Source organism: Amblyomma maculatum, chromosome 11 (genome assembly GCF_055883805.1).
Source record: "Amblyomma maculatum isolate TAMU_Amacu chromosome 11, ASM5588380v1, whole genome shotgun sequence".
NCBI classification, from domain to species: domain Eukaryota; kingdom Metazoa; phylum Arthropoda; class Arachnida; order Ixodida; family Ixodidae; genus Amblyomma; species Amblyomma maculatum.
Genome location: NC_139354.1, coordinates 157,971,927 through 157,997,995, shown reverse-complemented (window position 1 = coordinate 157,997,995; position 26,069 = coordinate 157,971,927). Strand labels below are relative to the sequence as shown.

At 48.7% G+C, this 26,069-nt stretch overlaps 1 pseudogene across 1 annotated transcript in view; it reads right to left on the bottom strand.

The window, feature by feature from the left end:
- Positions 1-25,699, bottom strand: part of LOC146175265 (trypsin-1-like) — a 78,512-nt pseudogene extending 52,813 nt beyond the window's left edge. Inside the window, exon 1 of the transcript XR_014702174.1 lies at positions 25,543-25,699. The product of XR_014702174.1 is annotated as a trypsin-1-like (transcript). The remainder of the gene's footprint in view (positions 1-25,542) is intronic.
- Between the last annotated feature and the right edge of the window lie 370 nt (positions 25,700-26,069).

The window sequence follows — 26,069 nt, the reverse complement described above, 5'->3', positions numbered from 1 at the left end:
GCCCGACATCTTCGATTACGGCCGACAGCGCAGCGACTGCGTACTGAAGCCTTGCGTGCCTACAGTATCGTTTGAACGGCTTGTTGCTGAGCAGAACGCCAAAAAATACGCGGCCTTAGCTATGAAAGTACACGAGTTTGCAACGCTTGCAGCACGGGATGCCGCGAGCAGGCTGAGGTACGTTACACAATTACCGCGGGGGTGGAACGTGCGAGCGCGGCGAACGCCGGCGCCGTGCGTGACCGTCCCTAGTCGTCGCTAGGCCTATTGTTTCGCTTCGAAGCCGCGGCGGTCGACGCTTTGGAACATGATCGACGCTGTCGTAAATCGTCTACTTATGAAACTGCCTTATAGTGATTCCTATCCTGCCATAGTAAAATAATTATAGGATTAACTCTGCCGACGCATTAATCGCAGAGCTAGTACGAGCAGATCGGATCAGCTGAAATGCACCAGCGGCAGCTGGCTTGAGCAGAAACTAGCTTGTATCACGGCTATCGCTCTTACCAGCAATTTGCTGCTGGTCAGCGATCCTCACGAGGGCTTCATACTTGATATTCGGCTCAATATTCCAGACGCCAACAAATTTTAGCACCCTTTATTTCGGACATCGGTGCTAACGATCCGCCGTGTGGTTCGCGAACGGTATGCGGGAGGAGGGGCCACAGCGGCGATGTTTACGGCGGTCAAGGAGGTGCTGCCATCGTGCGGTGCTTGACCGTGCTGTTGACGCCTCGCCGGACGACACTCCGATACTCCTGAAACCACGTTATATAAATAAGATATTTGTAAATGCAGCTTCGTTCTGCCGATCCCTGCGTCGCTTCGGTTGTTGCACTTAATGGGCAATGGCCACCTAACCGATAAGGGCGGCGAGCTGTAACAGCCCGCACAGAGTTCGAGCAGCGCACGAGCAGACGACTTTCGCAGCTACCGGAAGTGTGTTCGTGACGTCATGGTTGCAGTGACCGCAGCGAATGGCAGCTTCTAGCAAGCCTTTCCAGTCAACCGACCCGTGACGTCACGGGATTGGGAAATAGTTCCATGCGACACCGCCAGGCGACATTCCCTCTCCCGGGAATTTCAAAAAACGCTGGTTTTAAAAATTAATAATAAATCGCTGGCTTTGTTCCAAGCAGTTATACTTTGCGTTAATGCTCAAAAGGATGCGTTCTACACACTGAACACTTTTATCAGTGGTTTCTTGGGGGCCGTTTCCGTGGACCCTTAAGTAGAACTGTCTTGGTTAGCCTTCACGTTTCAGCCCCATAGGTGAGTACAAGTAAGATGCAACTGCTGTATACTTTCCTCTTGAGCGATACCGGTAAACTGCTAGCCATAATCTGCGAGTGCTTGCCAAATGCGCTCTATCCCGATCTTATTCTTCTTGTTATTTCCTTTTCATGGTCCGGATCTGCGGCTACTACCTGTCCTAAGTAGACATACTACCTGTCCTAAATACTTCGCTACCTAGTATAAACTGCTGTTCCTTCCCGAGGCTGTTGGACATTACCTTAGTCTTCTGCATAATGATTTTGAATCCTACCTTTTTACTTTTCTTGTCTAGGTCGTCAATCATTATTTGCAGTTCATCCCCCGAGTTGCTTAGCAAGGCAATGTCATCAGCAAATCGCAGATTACTGAGGTATTCTCCATCTACCCTTATCCCTAACTGCGCCCATTCCAAGTCTCTGAATACTTCCTCTAAGCAAGCTGTGAATAGTGTTAGGGAGATGGTGTCCCAAGTCTAACACATTTCTTTATGGGAATTTTGTTACTTTCGTTATGCAGAACAATGGTTGCTGTGCACCCCTATATATGTCTTCCAGCACTTTCACGTACGGCTCGTCTACCCCCTGATTTCGCAAATGGTCTGCGTCACTCAAAAAGACATTTTCGCGACACACTAAATGATTCAAAAGCAAGCATTACTCTCGCTCTTATTCATTACATAGACTACAATATTGCAACAGATGAAATGGCTTTAATACAGGTGAACTTCGTATGAAGGACGGACGCACACGGCTCAGAAAACCCCGGATCAGTCTGCACGCGCCTCGCTTCCTCCGCTTCTTCTGCTGCTTCTGCAGCTGCTCAGTGCACCGCTATGCGGCGTAACAATTCCCCCCGGGCAAACGATTGTCGTCCTTGAGAAAATTAGCTAGATCGAAGATGGCAGCGCTTCATGCGAGCCGGCAACAGTTGTCATATTTGAAAGACAGCTAAATTTGGGCGCTATCTGACGTGCTTTTAACGCCTGAAATGCCCGGCACTGCTTGATGACATCTGAAACTGTGGCAAGGGTGTCCCGCGAAATAAGAAAGTTGTACAAATCCTCAGAAACCCTCTTGAGAAGGTGCCCTACCTTGTCTTCTTCTGACATCTGCCGGTTTAGAATGCGACAAAGTTTCAATATTTCTTCGATATAACGTGTGCATGTCTCACCGGGAAGCTGGGCTCTTTGGGAAAGCTGATGCTGAGTGCGTTCCTTCTTCGCAAGGGTATCCCCAAAGAACTTCGTAATTTCTTCAACAAATCGGTCCCAGGTCGTTAGTATTTCTTCGTAGTTATCAAACCAAGTCAGAGCCGTGCCAGCGAGGAAGAAAACAGCATTGTACAGACGTGCGACTGAGTTCCATCGGTTGTACTTGCTGCATCTTTCGTAATGTCGGAGCCATTCCTTAACGTCATCTTCGGGCTCACCGTGGAATGTACGCAGCTCTCGCTGGTGGAGAAAGGCCGTCGTCTCTTCAGGTTGCTGTTCATGAGTCTGCTTCGTGCGGGTGGTAGCCATTGAAAGGTACTGTTGAGGATATCAAGGTGGCAAACCTGCTACATGACGGCTGCGACGAGGTACTGGTGGATCCAGGACGTTTTACCCAGCACCTCCACTAAATATAACAGATGAAGTGGTTTTCATACAGGTGAACTTCGTATGAAGGACGGACGCACACGGCTCAGAAAAACCCGGATCAGTCTGCACGCGCCTCGCTTCCTCCGCTTCTTCTTCTGCTGCTTCAGCAGCTCCTCAGTGCGCCGCTACGCGGCGTAATAATATAATCGTGTCGCTATTGTGTGTCATGTGACGTGCATGTCATTGATAATTTTTGAAATTTGTATCTAAAGTTGAGAACTCGTCTGCGCGAGTTTGCCCCTTTAATAAAAGCTAATAGCTTATTCCAGTCGAAGAACCGGAGAAAGCTTTCTTTCTCCACAGGAGAGCACACTTCGATTGATGGTTTTCATTAGAATCTTGATTATCTAAATGGCTACCATGACGCCGTGATATATTTTGGGCTGTATCGTTCGATCACTGAGTTCCTCCAGATAGCATTGGTTGCGAAAAGTGCTATGACGACACGAAATCTGATTGACTATTGTCGGCAAGATACGGCGTGATGCCTGTGTGCCCTTATTATTAATGCTGACTTGCTGAACAACACATTTATATTACACAGAATTTTAAATACTGAAGAGGCAAGGGGCCATCTTCTCTTTTGTTTGCTTTAATTTCCAATACGTTGATCAGATTCGCCGCAATAGCGGCTCACGCTACAGATCGATTTAAATAGCAGTGCGCCGGCTCTAACTCTCTTGCCCTGCCATCGTGCCACAGCTGAAACAAAGAGCAGCTTTTTGCATTTTTCGTATACAAAACTCTGTCTTAGAGTAATGCATCGGTGAACAGGCTAGCAATTTCAGGACGGGTCCACTGTGCATTCAGGCACATGCCGTTTTATGGCGTTGACAAACAATTCACCTCGCTTTCGATTTGAAGGAGCGACAGAGCACAAGGCCTCACCCAATACAAATCATCATCTGAAAAGCGCTTTCCGGTTCATAGAACAAGAAAGCTTGTTCCGAATCACCGATTGGACTAAGGTATTAGCTGGATTAAAAGTGGAAAATATTGTGCAGTTGACTCAGCTAATCAAAACAAAAACAGACCACCATTCCTTCTGTCGGGAGAGAATGCGAAACGTCAGTGCAATTAACATTAGCATGCGCTTAGCCGCTGCTGAGTCAAGAGAGTCGACGCAGCGTTACCGTCCACTTCGTTCAGAAAGGAAGTTTTCGCTTCTTGCATAAGAGAAAACGTGTCATAATTATAGTAATATTTAACATGGTTTTAGTGACCTCTCTCGATCATTTAGTATCCGCAGCGTAGTTTCCCGAAGCTCGGAGATTGCTCAGAATGAATGTTTTTTTACTAGCGAGGTGCGTGCGTCATCGTGGTAAAGCTTTACACCAAGACGAAGACTGCGCGTGCTCGTTGAGAAACTAATTGTCACTGCGTGTGGGCATATTTGGAAGATGCGATAATGCGGCGTCACTGCTCGGCGGATCGGCCAGGGGTGGAATAATATAGCAATTCCAGAACCTATTCCATTACTTCGGCGATGACGTCAAAATTGCGTATGAGTTGACTACGTAAATATACTTTTGTCATCCTGTGATATCCTGCAACGCAAACTTATGCACATATTCAAATTTCATATATTCACATTATGCACATATTCATCGGCAGTGCAGAAAATATACAATCACAAAATATACACACTAAAATTAACATAACGTTCCAACAGACAACATTCTTCACAGGGGGGGGCGGGAATAGAATGAGAAAAAAAAACTAATACAACACTAGTGCATACTTCTAGCATAGGAAAATAATAATGCACACCTCTAAACGGACAAAAAAATGTTTTCTAAGCTCTTTATAAGTGATTGATTCAAGTTTAATGTGTTTTCTATCCAGATCGTTTAATGTTCGTGGCAGTATGTTGTGTAATGTTTGGAGAGCATAGTTTGATCTTTATGTGTGTACCTTCCATTGTTCAATTTTGCGTGTAGCGTACGCTCTGTCGTTTGCTTTCAGTTCAGCTAGTGACTGCAGAAATCTAGAATTATTTATGAAATCTCGTTTAAGTGACTTACATAGTCTATATCCGTAAGCTTTAGTAACTGGCATAATATTGTATTTTTTAAAGAGATCATGAGTATACAGTACAGTATACTGGCATATACAGTAGCATCAAGGGATACAACAACAACCTGGTTGGGTTGTATCCCTTGTATTCCTTAAGATCATCCAGTTCTTATCGAGAGCTGGATGATCTGTGTTTACCTGTATGTTTTCTGATGGCGATGACTGTTCCCAACCAGGTTGTTGTTGTATCCCTTGATGCTACTGTATATTTACAGACGTGTCTGAAATAAACCTTCAGTTGTAAGTCAGCGCTGTGTGTGTCTCGTCCTCCCCTTTTTGTCCGTGTTTAGCTTGCGCTGTTTCCCTCTTGCGATGAACCAACTAGCCCGCAACGTTTTGTTTGTTTCAACAGAATATCTAAGTGGGAGAGTTGGTGATGCATGGTTAAAAATAAAACAGCGCGAAACACACAGACGCTTGTGGTGTGTGATTCTATTCGTTCGTCTGTGTGTTTCGCTCTATTTTATTTCTACCATTATTTGTTTGGTCACGCTCGTTGTGGCGAAACGCACCTTTATCATTTTCTTTATCGCGGAAGATGTGCGGAGATGCTTCTTGAAGGTTCCAGCCATTCGCGTCTGTTTCTTTAAATGTCCCGGTAATGCTAGTCACCGTTCGCGGTTTTCTCTAGATGTTTCGTCGCCACCTTTAAATTGAGGTTGACGGTGCGACGGCGCTCGTAGATGAAAGACCGCTGAGCCCGCTTTCTGCTGTCACCGCCGCCGATTGCTTAGTTGTTTTTCGGGCGCAAGTCAGCCCGATAAAAATTTCCTTGCGTTCAATGCCAGCCTTTTTATTTGCTGGTTTCGGCATCATCACAAACACGTGACAACTGGTGGAGGTGCTACGCATTGCGTTCCGGACGTCCTCTACTAGCCGATACAGCACTCTTATTTCTGTCACCGTGGAGTACACCAGATTATCCGGCGACTGCAAGGAATGCCGACTGAACATGAAGTACTATCATAGCCCTCTGAGACCCCTGAAAATGCCACAACCACCACAATGGTGCAGAATCAACCATCTGTTCCGCAGATTTGCCAACAGCATCGACAACAGCCAATTTCAAATGGAGCACAGAGAGAAGATCCGGAGGAGCCGCTGGATAAATACGAGCAGTTTGCAGCTTTCAACAGTTTGGACGTGAGGCTTCGAAACTTGTTCTTCCCTCTGAATCGGGCCACGCGAACGCGGTATGAAAATTGTTAGTCTCGCTAATGACATGGGAAGAATTCAAGAAGGAATTTCTCAAGGTATTGGGCAGCGTCACGACGAATACGAGAGCTGAACAGCTTTTGCAGTCTAAGGTTCAGTACCCTAATGAGTCGGTGTTCACTTACGTAGAAGTGAAGCAGTGCCTATTTGGGGGGAAGGGGGGGGGGGGGGGGTCGCGCGAATGCCGAAATTTCAGATGAAAGGAAGTTGGAATTTCTAATGAGAGGCATCAGAGAGACTTTTGCTGGTCTTGTCAGAAATTCCCTAGAGCCACAGCCATGTTCGTTCAGGAAGCGTCCGCCGTGGAGAGGACCCTTGCCTCCCGAGCCCTGAAGTACAATCGTGCAGCGCCCATCTTACAAACCCACACCGATGAAACATCTCTAGGCAACTACTACTTGTGGTATATCTGAGCGCTCGCCCGAGAGAAACTCTGCCGGTTGCGGCCATCATTACATCAGCCCCAGCTGGCTCCGCTTAGGGATGTCGTTCGTGATGATCAGTAGGCCCTAGGTTTTCCTTAAGGGACGGCTCCGGTGGCTTCAAAGCAAAATCTCACTGCGATGAACTACGCTGGTGCGTTACGTCTTCCTGCTTTCCAACGAGACGCACCAGGCCCCTCTGGTCGCTAAAAATTCGTTCCTGAACGACGCGCCTTACGCCTTTTGGCCCCCGCCCGCCAACACTACGAACGACCTAACAACGGTGGAAATGCTACTTCTTAGAGGCCTCACAAAACCGCCCCTCATGCTTTCACTGTGCTGAGGTTAAGCACATTCTTGCCCCTGCCGGTACGGAAGAATCGAGCGGTTTTCAAATCAACGCTCCAAGACCTTGCGATGAAAAACGCCAGCAAGAAATCAACGACTTCCTGCGCAGGAGAGACGCACATTCAAGCTGTCTGCCCGCTCTCCATCGCCACACATATCCCGATTTGTGTCGTCGGACTACAAACGCGACTGACGAATGTCTCCTAGTTTCCCGAGGAGGACTAAACAGAGCAATCTTTGCTAGTGAGTTTGCTTTCAGGTGAAAAACGAAGACCTGCCATCGAAGACAGGTGACGATGACGCCGCTTTTACGCCGACGCTGCTTGTGAAGTCATCCTCGATCAGCATCCGCCCAGACTTCGAAGTGATAATGCCAACCAGGAACATCACAACGGCGTGCCCCAGCTACGCTTTCGGTACACGACGACGCTGCAATATAACACTGAAGCCAACATGCAGTACGAGGACACGAACAAATCACCTCGAGGTTCCTCTCGATGATCGTACGGTTACCGCCTTACCAGAGCCGACTATTCAGTCATCAATGGACCGTTCACCGAGCAGCTCGGGAAAGTGGCCACTGCTTTGGATGGCCCGAAGATCCGCACCGCTGAGTGATACCTTATACACCGTCAGGACGATGCACAGCAAGAGTAAATGTGAATGCACGTACTTATCCTACAATGACTACTTATCCAACTCATCCAGGTTGCAATAAATGTGCCTGACAAAGAGTTGACAGTGCCGCCTCGTTCAAGCGTCATCACCTGGGTGGGTAGCACAGACACTAAAAAAGCGCCGAAGGCGTCGTCAAAGGAAACACTCAGCTTGAAGCCGAGGGCTCGGTGTCGCAAGAGCCATCACCCATATTTGAGGAGGACAACCTCAGTTACCAGTGACGAACTTCACTGAAGAATACCGGCAAGAGCACAACGATCGCTTTCCTCCATGCGCTAAAAGACACTCAAGAAGCCTTTGCCCTCCCCGACCAGCTTGTAGACGATTCACTCTGAGATCAGCACAAGTTCTACCTCTACCCAACACTACCCCAGAGCAGACAAGACTGGATTCGCATTCTTCTTGAAAGATACAGCGAGCGCTTTTGTCACCGTCGAAAGTGCGACAGAGCCCGTCGGCAAAGCACCGCTTTGTCACAGGCGAATACACCCAACCTCTTCGTCAAAGCCTCTATCCTGTATCGCCGCGAGACGCCAAGACATCCACGAGCAAATCGATGAAATGCTTTGTGACGGTGTCGTCCAGCCAATAAAAAGTTCTTGGCGGCTCTCTTTGTTCTGGCGAAGAAGAAAAGACGGCAAATTTTGATTCCGTGTTGAATACCGCTGCCTAAAGAATAAAAAAGAAGGATATTTACCCGCTCCCCCGCAGCGGCAACAGACTGGATCGGCTCTACAATGCAAAGTACCTATCGTCGATGGAACTGAAAAGCGGGTGCTGGCAAATTGAATTGAATTGAAGAAAGAGACTGCGAGAAAACTGCGTTCATCACGCCAGAAGGCCTCTTCAAGATCAAGTTAATGCCATTCGGCCTCTGCTCTGCTCCAGCGAGTTAGGATACCTTGATGGCTGGGTTGAACTGGCAAATTTGTCTTATGTCTTAGACAACACAACATCACTGTCTTCTTCTCAAGCTTTCAAGACCATCTAAAAAGGCTACGAACAGTGTTGGAAGAAATCACGTCATCAGGGCTCACACTGAAACCAGAGAAATTTCATTTTGCCTACGAGGAGCTGGTGTTCCTGGTCTAGAGTGTAAGAAATGAAGGAATTTTCCCAGACTGAACAGAAAACAATTGTGATCGCAGTTTCCACAACCTGCCAACAAAAGAGCTGTGCGCAGATTCCTTGATCGATGTGCTTACACTTGTCAAAAGCTATTCGCGCATCGACCAGTCGTTGACTCAGCTTACAAAGGCCGACGTCCCTTTTACATGGAAAGCGCCGCAAGCACAAGCCTTCAACGAACTTGAGCGCCGTCTACAGTCCTCTCCTGCCTTAAGCCACTTTGATTGGTAAGGGCTGAAATTCACACCGAAGCCAGCAGTGTGGACCTAGGCGCCATTACTGTCCAGAAGAGTGGCGGCCTCAAGAAAGTCATCGCGTACCCCAACAGGTCCTTCTCAAAAGCTCAGACTACTTATACCCCTGTTCCACGGGCAGGGTTAACCGCGGTTACGCGAAACCGTGGTTAGCCCATGTTACATGGCGGACCAAGCCATGGTTACACCACTAAACGCGGTTATCGCAAACCGAGCGACCTAGGTTTGCGTCGTTAACCGAGGTTATGGCGGCATCTGTTGACGGAGGCTACTCGTTGGCGCCCGAGTGCGCGAAGCGTACTTACAAGCGGCTCTGCTTCACAGAGTTATCATTTGCCCGCTGTATCTCGTATAAATATCGATATATAGAATAGGCAGTGTATACTGTGCTGCCCGACGTCTTCGGTTACGACCAACAGCGCAGCGACTGCGTACTGAAGCCCCGTCTTGCCTACAGTATCGTTTGATTGGTTTGTTGCTGAGCGGAACGTCAAAATATGCGCGCCCTGAGCTGTATCATAAAAGTACACGAGTTCGCAACGCTTGTAGCACGGAAAGACGGAATGCCGCGCGCAGGCGGACCTACGTTGCACTTACCGCGGCGGTGGGGCGCGCGAGCGTGACGAACGACGGCGCCGTGCATCACCGTCGGGCTGCGGTCGGCACTTTGGAACTTATCAACGCTCTCATATATCGTCTACTTATGAAACCGCCTTATTGTGAATCCTATTCTGCTGTAGCAAAAGAATGATAGGATTAACTCAGGCGACATATCAATCGCAGAGCTAGTACAAGCAGATGGGATGAGACGCAATGCACTGGCGGCAGCTGGCTTGAGCACAAATTTGCTTGTATTGCGGTTATCGCTCTTACCAGCAATTTGCTGCGGTTATAGCTCTTACCAGCAACTTACCAATCCTCACGTGTGCTTCATTACTGATAATCGGCCAAGTATTCCAGACGGCAACAAATTCAGCATGATTATTTCTGGTGCAGCGGTGGCGTAGCGGTAGAACATCCGCCTCTCAGGCAAGAGGACCGGGCTCAAATCTCGGTGCCGCGCCATTCTCCACCGGATTAAAAAAAAATCCGCATGTTGATGCAATTGCATAAACAGGTTTGGGGTGCGACCTCATGCCAGCTAACACCTCCGGCAACGCAAACCCTCACCAGAATAGGAGTTGGCCACACTGGTGCAGTATTGGCCGCAACCTCTCATGATGAGTTCCATAAAACCACGGCCCACAGTCAGACCTGTGACGCAGCAGGGGGTGCTAAGAATTCCTGGCTCCGCTGGACAGGCCGCCATTGGAAACTGACGCTGGCAATGTTTAACGCTAGAACCTTAGCTATTCAAGCTAGTTTAGCAGTACTCTTAGAGGAACTAGAGGGTATGAAATGGGATGTCATAGGGCTTAGGGAGGTTAGGAAGCCAAGGCATATACTGTACTGAAGGATGGGTATGTACTGTGTTAACGAGGTTTGCCGGAGAAGCGACAGCAAGGAGTAGGCTTCCTTGTCAATGAGTATATAGGGGGTATTATAGATCAATTCTATAGTATTAATGAGAAGGTGGCAGGCATTGCAATTAGGCTTAACAAGCGGTATAAACTGAAGGTTGTACACGCCCATGCACCTACATGTAGTAATGATGACCAGGCAGTTTAAAGCTTCTACGAAGATGTAGAATCGGCAATGCGAAAAGTACTAATGGGCGACTTCAATCCCAAGGTAGGGAAAAATCAGACCGGAGACCAGGCAATAGGTGACTATGGCATTGGTTCTAGGAATAGCAGGGGGGAGTTACTAGTTGAGTTTGCAGAGCTCAATAACTTACGAATCATGAATATCTTCTTAAGAAAACGGAAGAACCGGAAACGGACATGGAAACGTCCTAACGTGGAGACTAAAATGAAATTGACTTCATAATGTGTTCAACCCCCGCCATTATGCAAGATGTAGAGGCAATCGGGAAAGTGCGATGCAGTGACCACAGGATGGTGAGGTCCCAAATTAGCCTAAATCTGAAGAACGAACGCAATAGATTAGTAAGAAAGAAACCCATCAACGAAATAGCGGTGAGGGGGACGGCATAAGAGTTCAGGATCTCGCTACATAACAGATATTCAGCTCTAACCGAGGATGGCGACATTACCCTAGAAGCAATGAACAAAAATTTCAGAGATATCATTACTGAGAGTGCAGTAGAAATCTGCGGTAGGATAGTCAGGGAGGAAACCGGTAAGCTGTATTAGGAAACGAAAGATTTGATTAAGAAACGCCATAGTATAAAAGCTTCCCATCCAAGAGACCAGATAGAATTGGCCGAGATATCAAAGCTAATCAACAAGCGCAAGGTGGCTGATATAAGGAAGTATAACATGGAGAAAATTGAGCATGCTGTAAACAACGGGGGATGCCTTAAAGTGGTGAAGACGAAATTGGGCAAAAACCAGATGTATGCGATAAGGGACGAGGCAGGCAACGTCGTCACGAATATTGATCATCATCATCATCATCATCATCATCATCATCAGCCTGATTATACCCACTGCAGGGCGAAGGCCTCTCCCATATTTCTCCACTTAACCCGGTTCTGTGCTAGCTGCATCCACTTGACCCCTGCGAACTTCTTAATCTCATCCGCCCACCTAACTTTCTGCCGCCCCCTGCTACGCTTTCCTTCCCTTGGAATCCAGTTTGTTACCCTCAGCGACCATCGGTTATCCTCTCTTCGCACTACATGTCCTGCCCATGTCCATTTCTTCTTCTTAATTTCCACTAGAATGTCGGTAACTTGAGTGATTTCTCTGACCCACTCTGCACGCTTTCTATCTCTTAATGTTACCCCTACCATTTTTCGTTCCATAGCCCTCTGGGTTGTCCTCAACTTAAGTAGAACTCTCTTGGTTAGCCTCCACGATTCAGCCCCATAGGTGAGTACAGGCAAGATGCAACTGTTGTATACTTTCCTCTTGAGCGATACCGGTAAGCTGCTAGTCATAATCTGCGAGTGCTTGCCAAATGCGCTCCATCCCAATCTTATTCTTCTTGTTATTACCTTTTCATGGTCCGGATCTGCGGTTACTACCTGTCCTAAGTAGACATATTCGCCTACTACTTCCAGTATTTCGCTACCTAATGTAAACTGGTGTTCCTTCCCGAGGCTGTTGAACATTACCTTAGTCTTCTGCATATTGATTTTCAAGCCCCACCTTTCTACTTTTTCTGTCTCGGTCATCAATCATTATTTGCAGTTCATCCCCGAGTTGCTTAGCAAGGCAATGTCATCAGCAAATCGCAGATTACTGAGGTATTCTCCATCTACCCTTATCCCTAACTGCTCCCATTCCAAGTCTCTGAATACTTCCTCTAAACAAGCTGTGAATAGTACTGGGGAGATTGTGTCTCCTTGCCTAACACCTTTCTTTATGGGAATTTTGTTACTTTCTTTATGCAGAACTATGGTTGCTGTGCAGCCACTATATATATCTTCCAGCACTTTCACGTACGGCTCGTCTACCCTCTGATTTCGCAATGCCTGCATCACCGCCGAGGTTTCAACTGAGTCAAATGCTTTTTCGTAATCAATGAATGCTATGTATAAGGGCTGGTTATATTCCGAGCATTTTTCTATCACCTGATTGATGGTATGGATATGATCGATAGTAGAGTACCGTTTCCGAAACCCTGCTTGATCCTTTGCTTGATTGCAGTCTAAGGTTGTCCTGATTCTATTAGCGATTACCTTAGTAAATACCTTATATGTAACAGACAGTAAGCTGATTGGTCTGTAATTTTTAAGGTCCTTAGAGTCCCCTTTCTTGTGAATGAGGATAATGTTTGCATTCTTCCAGGGTTCCGGTACCGTCGATGACACCAGGCACTGCGTATACAGTGTGGCCAGTTTTTCTAGCACGATATCCCCCCTGTCCTTCAGCAAATCTGTAGTTATCTGATCCTCTCCAGCTGATTTCCCCTTTTTCATAGTTTCTAGTGCTTTCTTCACCTCGTCCTTCGTCACTGGTGGAACGTCTGCCTGTTTTTCCCTACCGCCAATCTCATTACGGTCCTGACTACTTTGGCTACTGTAGAGATCTGTATAGAACTCCTCGGCTACTTTGACTATCTTGTCCATATTAGTGATGACGTTGCCCGCCTTGTCCCTTATCGCATACATCTGGCTTTTGCCTATGCCCAATTTATTCTTTACCGCTTTAAGGCTTCCCCCGTTTTTTACAGCATGCTCAATTTTGTCCATGTTATACTTCCTTATATCGGCCACCTTGAATATTGATAAGATAGTCAAAGTAGCCGAGGAGTTCTCTACAGATCTCTACGTAGCCGAAGTAGTCAGGACCGTAATGAGATTGGCGGTAGGGAAAAACAGTCAGACGTTCCACCAGTGACGAAGGACGAAGTCAAGAAAGCATTAGAAACTATGAAAAGGGGGAAATCAGCTAGAGATGATCAGATAACTACAGGTTTGTTGAAGTACGGGGCGGATATCATGCTAGAATAACTGTCCACTCTGTATACGCAGTGCGTGCACGTGTCATCGACGGTACCGGAAACATGGAAGAATGTAAATATTATCCTCATTCATAAAAAGGGGACTGTAAAGACCCTAAAAACTACAGACCAATCAGCTTACTGTCTGTTACGTAAAGGTATTTACTAAGGTAATCGCTAATAGAATCAGGACAACCTTAGACTGCAATCAAGGAAATGATCAAGCAGGTTTTCGGAAATGCTACGCTACTATCGATCATATCCATACCATCAACCAGGTGATAGAAAAATGCTTGAAATATAACCAGCCCTTATACATAGCATTCATTGATTATGAAAAAGCCTTTGATCCATTTGAAACGTCGGCGGTGATGCAGGCATTGCGAAATCAGGGGGTAGACGAGCCGTACGTGACAGTGCTGGAAGATATATATAGTGGCTGCATTGGAACCATAGTTCTGCATAAAGAAAGTAACAAAATTCCCATTAAAAAAGGTGTTAGGCAAGGAAACACAATCTTCCCAGTACTACTCACAGCTTGCTCAGAGGAAGTATTCAGAGGCTTGGAATGGGAGCAGTTAGGGATAAGGGTAGATGGAGAATACCTCAGTCATCTGCGATTTGCTGATGACATTGCCTTGCTTAGCAACTCGGGTCACAAACTACAAATAATGATGGATGACCTAAACAGGAAAAGTAGAAAGGTAGGCTTTAAAATCAATATGCAGAAGACTAAGGTAATGTTCAACAGCTTCGGGAAGGAACAGCGGCTTTCATTAGGTAGCGAAATACTGCAAGTATAGACGAATACGTCTGCTTAGGACAGGTAGTAACCGCAGATACGAACCATGAAAAGGAAACAACAAGAAGAATAAGATTGGGATGGATCGCATTTGGCAAATACTCGCAGATTATGACTAGCAGTTTACCGGTATCGCTCAAGAAGAAAGTATTCAATACTCGCATCTTACCTGTACTTATCCATGAGGCTGAAACGTGGAGGCTAACGAAGAGGGTTCTACTTAAGTTGAGGACAGCCCAGAGGGCTATGGAATGAAAAATGGTAGGGGTAACATTAAGTGATAGGAAGCGTGAAGAATGGGTTAGAGAAATAACTCAAGTTACTGACATTCTAGCTGAAATTAAGAAGAAATGGTCATGGGCAGGACATGTATGTGCGAAGAGAGGATAACCGATGTTCGTTTAGGGTAACAAATTGAATTCCAAGGGAAGGAAAGCGTAGCAGGGAGCGGCAGAAAGTTAGGTGGGCGGATGAATTTAAGAAGTTCGCAGGGGTCAAGTGGATGCAGCTAGCACCGAACCGGGTTAATTGGAGAAATATTGCCACCTAGCGTTGCCAGGTGGCGCATGACTTAGGTGAAAAAGGAGGACGAAGTTGAAGAGGACGACAAAGTGTCGCTTACACGTTTGCGTCTGTGCTGCTGTGTTCTTGTGTCTGGGCTACCCCCTGCTATCATTGGTATCCTTAGTCACCGTGTACGTGACATTCTGGTGGAGCTGCTGGGTAAAACGATCGCCTATGCAAGAATCTCCATCTACAAGACGTCGCGCCAGCCCTGTACCATTGGACACCCCCGTGCATCGCTCCAGTCGACGGCTCCAGGGACTGTCTCCGGAGTTTCAGCCAGCACCCGCCGCCATGACATCTAGTGCTCCTGCGCACCAGGTGACGGGCCTCGCACCGGCCTGTAACTACACCTTGCAGGCCCCTCGGGTACCGAAGACTTTCCATGGGGACCTCTTTGAGGATGTGGAGGATTGGTTCCTTCAGTTTGAACGTGTCGCTGCATTCAACCAGTGGGACGATGCTGCCAAACTAAGGAACGTCTACTTCAGCCTTGAGGACGGCGCCCGTATCTGGTACGAGAACCGAGAGCAAGCTTTAACTTCGTGGCGGGAATTCCGTCGTCAACTGCTCGAGGCTTACACTAGCGCAGATCGTCGCGAGCATGCAGAACGTGCCATTCACTCTCGCATCCAAAGGCCGAATGAGAGTGTCCAAGCATACGTCGAGGACATGACGCGCCTCTTCAGGCGAGCCGATCCCGCCATGTCCGAGGACAAAAAGGTCAGGCACTTGATGCAGGGTTTGAAAGAGCAGTTGTTCGCAGGCCTTGTGCGAAACCCACCCTCGACTGTAAACGGATTCCTTGCGGAGGCCACCACAATGGAAAAGGTGCTACACCAACGTGCCGTGGCTTATGACCGACCTTTTCATACACGCACAACCGCGGAATCATTTGCATCTTCAGAGCGGCATCCCGATGCATTGCGCGAACTGATTCGCAGCGTCGTGCGCGAAGAACTAAGCAAGTTCTGGAGCCCTCTGCAGCAATCGCCATCTTCCGTTTCTGCTATAGTGCGGGAGGAGGTGCGGCAGGCACTCAAGAGCCCTCTTTCGCCTGTAGTTCCGAGCCCGCCATTGCTGTCGGGGACCGACAATCGTCCCACATATGCGGAAGTTCTGCAGAGTCAGGCTCCCCCTTCACCACCGCCCATTCTCGCGTCACCTACAGTTCCGCTGCCCTCGGTGCAGCCAGTGCAGAACTTCGACAATCGCCCGCTGCCCCGACGCAAAGCCGACATTTGGCGCACGCCTGACCGCCGTCCGCTTTGCTTCCACTGCGGTGAACCAGGACATCTCTACCGGGATTGTCCGTATCGACGCCTCGGTCTCCACGGCTTCCGCATCGACTCGCCTCCTCCCCGGTTTGGTCAACGGCCCCGAGTTATTGAGGAGTACCTGGCGGAGCAGCGTTCATCTCGTTCGCAGCGTCAGCCCCGCTCCCCTTCGCCAAGGCGCTCCTCCTCGTTCACTCACGGTTCCTCGCGAGAGGACCAAGGCCGCTCGTCTAGCCCTGGTCGGGAAAACTGAAAACAGCGACCTTCGGGGGCGAGGCCGCTGGTAGTCGCTGCGTTGAAGACCTCCCGTCGCCGCCGCTTCGATCCGACCGCGAGCTGCTGGTACCGTCACCTAGGGAAGCAAAAAGCGTTTCTCTGGACCTTCCGGTTATTTTAGACGGTCGCACTACGGTCAATGCTTTAGTGGACACCGGTGCCGATTATTCAATTTTGAGTGGTCGCATGGCGACTGTTTTGAAGAAGGTGCTCACTGCTTGGCCAGGTGTGTGCCTTCGAACCGCCGGCGGTCATATAGTTACTCCAAAGGGGATGTGCACGGCTCGCATTCAGATTAACGGACGTACGTTCGTCGTTAGTTGCGTTGTTTTAAGTGACTGCTCCCGTGACCTTATCCTCGGCATTGACTTTCTGCGGGAGTACGGAGCAGTTATCGACCTGCGAAATAGACTCGTCACGTTTTCGATGGGACAGTCTACCGAACAAGATAGTAGCAGTCCTTGCAATAACGCACTTCGTGTTTCCGCTGAGAGCGTCTCGCTGCCGCCGCGAAGCAGTGCTCTTGTGGAAGTTACCTGTGACGATTTCCGTACCGGTGATGCTGTAGCGGAGGCGAACCATACACTCCTGCTTGCTCATGGCATTTGCGCTCCCCGAAGTTTATTGTCGTTTCACAATGGCCGGGCTGCACTCCTTGTCACAAATTTTTCTAATGAGTACCGACACTTGTTCCCGGGGACTGCTATCGCTTTTGCTGACCATGTTGCGCACGATCCGGTCTGTTTTGCATCCACGGCAGTAGAAACTAACGAGCCATCTCTTGACAACATCGACATTAACTGTCACTTGTCAAAGGAGAAACGGCGGGCTTTAGAGCAACTGCTGCTAGACTTCAAGCACTGCTTTGCTTCTTCCTCGAAGGTTCGTCAAACGCCCATTACACAGCATCGCATCATTACTTATGACGACGCTCGCCCAATACGACAGCAGCCTTATCGTGTGTCTGCCAAAGAACGAGAAGTGATCCAGACGCAAGTTCAGGAGATGCTGGATGATGGTGTTGTGCAGCCTTCACAAAGTCCGTGGTCTTCACCAGTTGTCCTTGTCAAAAAGAAAGACGGCACTCTTCGATTTTGCGTCGACTATCGAAAATTGAATAATGTGACAAAGAAAGATGTATACCCGTTGCCGCGCATCGATGACTCACTGGACAGATTGCGACGTGCGAAGTATTTTTCATCTATTGATTTAAAAAGCGGCTATTGGCAAATCGAAGTAGACGAAAGAGACCGAGAAAAAACCGCATTTGTCACTCCAGATGGCCTATATGAATTCAAAGTACTTCCATTTGGATTGTGCTCTGCCCCAGCTACATTCCAAAGGATGATGGACACCGTCCTCACTGGCCTCAAGTGGCAGATCTGTCTTGTGTACTTGGACGATGTAGTTGTTTTTTCCGAAACATTTGATCAACACCTCGAACGCCTTCGAGCTGTCCTGGAAGCCCTCCGTTCTGCTGATCTCACGCTGAAGCCCCAGAAATGCCACTTCGGGTATACAGAACTCAAGTTCCTCGGCCATGTTGTAAGCGCTGATGGGGTGCGCCCGGATCCCGATAAGACTGCTGCCGTCGCACGATTTCCCGTTCCAGCTAATAAGAAGGCTGTTCAGCGCTTCCTCGGCCTGTGCGCATATTATCGGCGTTTCATTGCGGACTTTTCTCAGATCGCAGAACCTCTGACGCGCCTTACAAGGAAGGACACCTCCTTTGTGTGGAACTCTGAGCAGCAGATGGCCTTCTCTTTGCTTCGTGAGCGCCTTCAAACATCCCCTGTTCTGGCGCACTTCGATGAAGCGGCTGACACTGAGATACACACTGACGCCAGTAGTATCGGTCTTGGCGCGGTCCTTGTTCAGCATCAAGACGGGTTTGAGCGAGTAATAGCCTATGCCAGCCGCACTCTCTCTCGTGCCGAAATGAACTATTCCACCTCAGAAAAGGAATGCCTGGCGGTCGTATGGGCTACTATGAAGTTTCGTCCCTATCTTTACGGCCGGCCATTTAAAGTCGTCACCGACCATCATTGTTTGTGCTGGCTGGCAAATCTGCGAGACCCATCTGGACGACTTGCACGCTGGAGTTTACGTCTTCAGGAGTTTGACATAACCATTGTTTACAAGTCCGGCCGCAAACACGAAGACGCCGACACGCTGTCACGAGCACCCGTTGACACTGGCGATACTACAGCCGATGACGATAGCGGTTTTCTAGGAGCCCTCAGCGCATCTGAGCTCAGGGATCGACAAAGAGCTGATCCAGACATCCTTCCACTCATCGATTATCTGGAAGGGCGTGATACGATTCTGCCTCGACACCTATCTCGGCACCTTGGTTCCTTCTGCATACGGCAAGGCGTATTGTATAAAAGAAACTCCCAGAGCCAAGACAGAACTTACCTTCTGGTAGTGCCATGCGAGCTCCGTGAGGATATTCTCCTTGCTTGCCATGATGAACCAACGTCTGGTCATTTGGGTTACTCACGGACGCTTGCTCGCGTCCGCAACATGTATTACTGGCCAGGACTTTCCGCAGCAGTGAAACGCTATGTACGAAGCTGTCGCGAATGCCAGCGCCGTAAAACACCGCCCCAGAAGCCTGCCGGATTTCTCAAGCCCGTTAAAGTACCCCGCATTCCGTTCGACCAAATTGGAATGGATCTCCTTGGCCCTTTCCCTTTGTCGCAGGCCGGAAACACATGGATAGTAGTCGCTACTGACTACCTGACTCGATACGCTGAGACAAAGGCAATCCCTCATGCCACAGCTTCCGAAGTAGCAGAGTTTTTCATGCACAACATAGTCTTGCGGCATGGCGCCCCTTCCTACGTCATTACCGACAGAGGGACAGCTTTCACATCACAGCTGATCGACCGCATATTTGAGCTGAGTTGCACGACCCATCGCAAAACCACAGCGTACCATCCACAAAGCAATGGCCTTACAGAAAGATTGAACAAGACGATTGCGGACATGTTGGCAATGTACGTCGATGTGCAGCACAAGACCTGGGACGAGGTGCTGCCGTACGTTACATTTGCGTATAATACAGCCTTACAAGAGACAACGCGCTTCACACCATTTCGACTTGTTTACGGACGCGAAGTTCAGAGCATGCTCGATTCCATGCTCCCGTGCCCAGATGATGACCAGCTATCCTCAGATGCCCAGCAATATGCCATCCGCGCTGAGGAAGCCCGCCAGCTCGCCCGTGTGCACATTGGGCAGCAGCAGACCACTGACGCGCACCGTTACAACCTCCGGCACCGCCAGGTTGACTACAAGCCTGGAGATCAAGTCTGGGTATGGACACCAGTTCGCCGTCCAGGCTTGTCAGAGAAACTCCTTTCCCGCTACTTCGGGCCGTACAAAGTGTTGCGCCGTGTGAGTGACCTTAGTTATGAAGTTATCCCAGACGGTGCCACACAACCAAAACGTCGAAAGCACAGCTCGGACATTGTGCACATTGTGCGACTGAAGCCGTACTACCACCGATAGCGTATGGCCACCCGCTATGACCACTCTCTTGCTTTTCACACCATTTTTACCGGCCCTTCTCATTTTTTTCCGGAGGGAGGGGGTAATGCCACCTAGCGTTGCCAGGTGGCGCATGACTTAGGTGAAAAAGGAGGACGAAGTTGAAGAGGACGACAAAGTGTCGCTTACACGTTTGCGTCTGTGCTGCTGTGTTCTTGTGTCTGGGCTACCCCCTGCTATCATTGGTATCCTTAGTCACCGTGTACGTGACAATATGAGAGAGGCCTTCGCCCTGCAGTTGGTATAGTCTGGCTGAGGATGAGGACGATGATTTCTGACATCGGCGCTAGCGATCCGCCGTGTCGTTCGCGTACGATTTTTTGAAGGAGGAGCCACCGCGGCGGTGTTTACGGCATGCAAAGAAGTGCTGCCATTGTGCAGTGCTTGACCGCGCTACTGCTTTGTTGACGCCTCGTCGGAAGGCACTGTGGTGCTCCTTAAACCACGTTATAAATAAGATATTTGTAAACGCAGCTTCGTTCCGCCGATCACCGCGTCGCTTCGGCTGTTGTACTTGATGGGTAATGACCACCTAACCAAGAAGGGCGGCGAGCTGTGTTACAGCAGCTAACCGCGATTGGCTGTTAACCGTGATTAGGTTCGGTAACTTCGATTAATCTTAACCGCGGTTCAGCCGGCCGTGTAACAGGGGTGTTACTCTTCGACCCAGACGGAGTATCATCTGTGCCGCTTCAAATTTCCACCCATAGCTATACTGTCGACCGTTCAAGGTGGTAAGCCATCATCATGCCCCCTGTTGGCTGGCCGATTTGAAAAACCCCTCCCGCCGCCTTACCCGATGGAGCCAACGTCTTTAAGAAATTAGGGAGATTTGGTTTAGCGGGATTTGCGACAATTGCATGATTAGCGAAATAGCGGGTCGGAAATGCGCATGCGCTGAACGCTAACAGCAAAATAGCACTAGCGCTTGCACGCTATTCTGAGAAGTTAGCGCGCGTCTTTTGCGCATTTAGCGTTAAAATATGGCGGCGTCCTTGGAACGGGCAGCCGTCCGCTTCATATGAACAAGGAGTCGTTGCTGTTTCGGTTGGCACGTTTATGGGCAGCTACTGGTACTGTCGTTTTTTGTTTTTACTAATCTTGCTTCGGCGATGATTTACATGGTGTACAGAAGCTTTGTTGTTAAAATTCGGTATGCAATCTGATGCTCCTAAGCCTAATCGGGTCGCCTACGACGATGCAACCGCTCTGAATGCAGCGAATTGGTTTAAAGTCGCGTTTCGGTGGTTACTATATTTACCTACTAATTTTGGCTGCTATATAATTTTAATTTACGAGAACGTATTGAGCTGGCTGTGAAGTCTGAAATGCACCTCTAATCAAAGTCTCACTCAGAAAAGGCATGCAAGCGGGGTTCTTGTAGTATACATCCATCAATCCTCAGAGTAGAAGAGAGCAGACGACAAGCGCCATAATCAAAATATCCTGCGCCAGAGTCGGAGCACAGTGTAACGGAAATATGCATGTGCGATTCACTGCTCATGACAACGTCGCGCTTCTGCAAGAAGTGCGGAACCTGTATCTGTTTCGAGCATCCGCTGCCTAACAATCGTGGTCTGCGCATAGCTACTTTTCACGTTTTCATTCGAAGCGTAAGCGACAGTAAAAAGAAAAAAAAATGAATTGTGTGAATACTCAGTGTTGCGAGTTTCTCCGTCAGCCAGCTGTGATTGTTGACATCGCTAAACAGGTGCCGAAAACTACCAACAATGTAGCTGGTAGTTTGAACCATGACGTTGGACATCACTGACGAATGCAGAGCGAAGATAGGCTCCAAATGGTACCAGCGGTTAGAATATGAAAGCTGTCTTAGGGCAATACAAAGCGCATGTCGGCCAGGGACCATAACGCCTTGGGCGCTGGTGAAAGTGTCTGGCACTGCAAGCCAGACACTTTCAGACAAAAATCCTCTTTTTCAATCGGAACGGCCATCTGAACAGCGCAGAGTCCACCGCAGATACACCCACTAACCATTCTTCGAGCGATAGCGGCATATAGTCGGCTCACTTCTGCTTTGCAGCGAGATTTCCAAACTCGGCTTCAAACAAGTCAGTGCGAGCGAGCTCGGGAGCTCGCGCTGACTTACGCGCTCCTAGATACAGTTCTTCGTACTCCACCCATGTCAACACCAACACATATCGTGAATCATCAAAGACCCTCGACGGTATCGTTGAAAAACGCCTGAAGAATGTGCAGTTCAGTAGCGCAGCGCTAGAAGGGCACGCCGCCTGTGCTTTGGAAACAGACGTGCGGAACGTTTACAAGCAGAAGAACGTCTGTAGCACCTGTAGAAGCAGATTTTCGCCTGCTTCTAAACGTTTCGCACGTCTGCTTCCAAATCAGAACGCGTGCCCTTCCGGGTTCGTCTGTTCCCACAGGCACCACAGATGTTCGTCTGCTTCTAAACGTTTCGCTTTGCCTGTGGCTTCAAAGTAGATTGTCTCGGCTCCTTGCGGCTCAACCTACGCGTTTCATTTCAGTAAACATTTTTCTTACCAAGCGGCGCAGGCAAGCACCTCGAATATATTCTCAATCTTTGATACCTCATGTTTGTGTACCGTTTGCTAAACGCTATACTAAAACTAGCTCTGATGTCGAGATCTGCGGCACGCGAACTTTATTTTCGTTAGCACTGTTACTTACGCTAACGCTAAACTAAAGCTCTCTATTGAAATATCATTTTGTGCAGGACTAGCCGCAAGCCTTCCGACGCAGACTACGTATATCTGTAGACCCCGTCAATGCTCCCCCGAAAGAAGACGACACCGCCTTTTTGGGACCGCTAAACACTAGCAGTTTGCAGTTTTGCACAGTTACACCAATGAAATGCTGAATTGAAAGACCTAGCCTGGAAGGCAAGACCGTTCGGCCTCCTCCTGTGTTCAGGAGTCGTTTTCGTTGTTCGCTCAAGCAACGACGCCCTTGTGAAAAACTTCGCACTCAACAGGACCGCGCAGCTTCTTCGTGTGCCTAAAAGCATCCGGCAAGAAATTCTGCAGACGTTACACGATGAGCCGACAGCAGGGTATCCCCGCCGGAACATCAGGTCATCCACGTTCTAGTTGAAGAAATGCTTAAGTGACGTGATCCAGCCCTCGAAGAGCCCTTAAGCTGCACCAATCGTTTTAGTGAATGAGAAAGACGGCAATCTTCGCTTCTTCTTTGATTACCGCTGCCTGAAGAACGTGACGGAAAAGGATGTCTACCGGCTCCTCGCACTGATTGCACTGTAGACCGCATCTGCAACACTAATTATTTCTCCTTCATAGGAGCGTGTACTGGAACATTGAGGACGGTAAAAGGGCCTAGGGGACATGCTTATTCAGAGGAATGCCGGAGTACAAAACATTACCGCTTACACTTGCAGGTTCCTCTCAAAAGTCAAAGCCAGTTACTCGATTACCAAGAAGGAGTATCTCGCTGTCTCGCTGGGCTACATTGTAGTTCCTTCCGTACCTTTAAAGTCGGCCGTTGAAGATAGTAAACTATTACCATGCGCTCTATTGGCTAGCCATTTTAAATGACCCCTCGGTCGCCTTGCTGGATCAAGCTTGCATCTTCAAGAATCCGACATCACAGTTGTCTACAAGTCGAGTCGCCAGCCCTCCGACGCACACTTATTGTCATGAGCCCCGTTGAAGTACCGCCACCAGAAGACGACCACGACGCCTTCTTGGGGCCAGTAAGCTATAGCAGTTGTGCATAGCAGCAGCATTGGTACCCTCAGTTTAAAGGCTAGCGATTTACCTGGAAGCAGAGACCGCTTCCCCTCCCGCTGTGTACAGGCACCTTTTGTCGACATTCCTCAAGCAATGATATCCGCGTAAAGAAGCATTTCGCGTCCAACAGACCCAGCCAGGTCCTTGCAGTGCCCAAGATCCTCAGACAGGACATCCTGCAGGAATTGCAGGATTTCAGGTGACAGCACGTCACCTCGGGCTCGCGCGTACGCTGTGGCGAATTCATAAGAACAACTGGCCACGGCTGCCTGCCGACGTTGCCCATTACGTGAAAACATGCTGTTAGTGTCAGCGGCACAAGACGCTCTCGATCAGATCTGCCAGGCTGCAGAACCACATAACATCCTCCAATAGGCCATTTCAGCAAATTGAGGCGGGTCTCCTCGGCTCCTTTTCAACTTCATCTGCGGGTAACAAGTTGATCATCGTGGCCCCTGACTACCTTACTCACTACACTGAACCGAAAGCAGCTGCCTAATAGTACAGCGGCCGAAGTCGCGAAGTTCTTTGTACAACCCATTCTCCAGCGACACGCTCCCCCCCCCCCCCCCCCCAAAGCGGTCAATATTCACAGAGGTACATCATTTACGGCGAAGCTCACGGAAACCATCTTGACGTACAGTTATTCAAGTCACCGACCTACATCAGCGTACTATCCCCAGACCAATGAAATTACGGAGCGCCTTTACAAAATAATTTCGGACCTGATTGCTATGTGCGTCCAATAGACATGGGACGCCATACTGCTGTACTTGATCTTGGCGTATATCATGGCCGTCCAGGACACAACCATAACGACCGCGTTCCTTCAAGAAGCCCGCAGCAACACTGGACGCGATACTGCCGCACGTGACAGAAGACAATCTCGACGCCGCCGCCTATCTACAGCCTGCAGTTGGAAAACGACCACTCGCCCCGCTGCCCGACGATACAACTTGCAACGACGCCACGCCGAGTGCACCAGTAACCCCCAGAAGATCAAGTTTGGGTTTAGACTCCATAAGCCATCGCGCACAAGGATAAAAGCTTTTGCGGTGGTATTTCGGCCATATAAAGTTTTTCCACGCACCGGACAAGCTGGACTACGTCATACTCGATTGCACGACAACAACCCCGCGGCGCCCTAAACCTTACTACGCGCAACAAAGGCTCTAGTTATTACATTTTCTGTGTTTGTAAGCATCGAGCGATGCCTTTTTAAGGGGCCAGTAGTGCCGCGAACCGTTGAAATCTTTATTAGTTGTTTTTAGAAGGCCGCTGGCATGCGGCCTTATTGTTGATTCTAGCGCTCAGATAGGTACGTATCTTCGTTTGTTCATGCTCGTTGTAGCGAGGCGCAGCTTTATCATTTACTTTATCCTGGAAGATGCACCGAGATGTTTCTTCAAGATTCCAGCCACTCACGTTTGTTTCTACAATGTTCCAGGTTATGCTAGTCAACGTTCCCGGCTTTCTGTAGATGTTCCTTCGTCGACTTTAAAACTGAGCGTTGACGGTGCGATGTCATTCGTAGAGTGGCGACTTCGAGCACGCCTGCTCCTATCTCCGCTGATTATCTACCTTTTTTTCAGCACCAGTCAGCATAATAAAGTTCATCAGTTGAACATCCGTCTGCTTTTGTTGGTTTCGACATCTGAACGAACACGTGACAATAAGAACGATGCAAATTAGTTTTTTGCGATTGAATTTCTGCGAAAATCGACAGAAGTGAGTAAAGTTTCACGCTTTTGATTGCATTCAATATCTCTCGCAACACTTACCATCCATGGCAGGTATGCTCTTGAAATCGGCTTTCCGCTGACGATTCGGGATACTGGCTTTGCTACTCCGCACTCTGCATGAAAACAATTGTAACCACGCAGGTGAAACGCGCCAGTTTATTGTTCGCGTCAAAAGGTAGCATTTGCGTTTAAAAAAAATATGTGCCCTAAGTGAGTACAAGCAGAAATTACAGCCTCGAGATATAGAGTGATTCTAAGGTCAAGAAAGCGTGAGTCATAAAAAGACACTGCAGCACTTTTTGCAGAAATCGAGATTTTAGTGGCGCATAACAGTTTCTCAAACCGCGAACTCGACTCTCTAAATAAATTTAGGCAGAATTAAGCGCCATTGTCTTTTTTTGAAGTTAAAATATGCGAACGGCACTGCCGGTCCCTCGAGCACGCCGCGGACCGCGCCGCCGCCTGCACATGGTTGAGCTGTCGTGACGCCGTCGTGAGGACCCGAGACGCTGCCGATGCGCTGCGCGGCATGTAGATCGCAGCCGTCACAGCTCTCTGCGACGTTA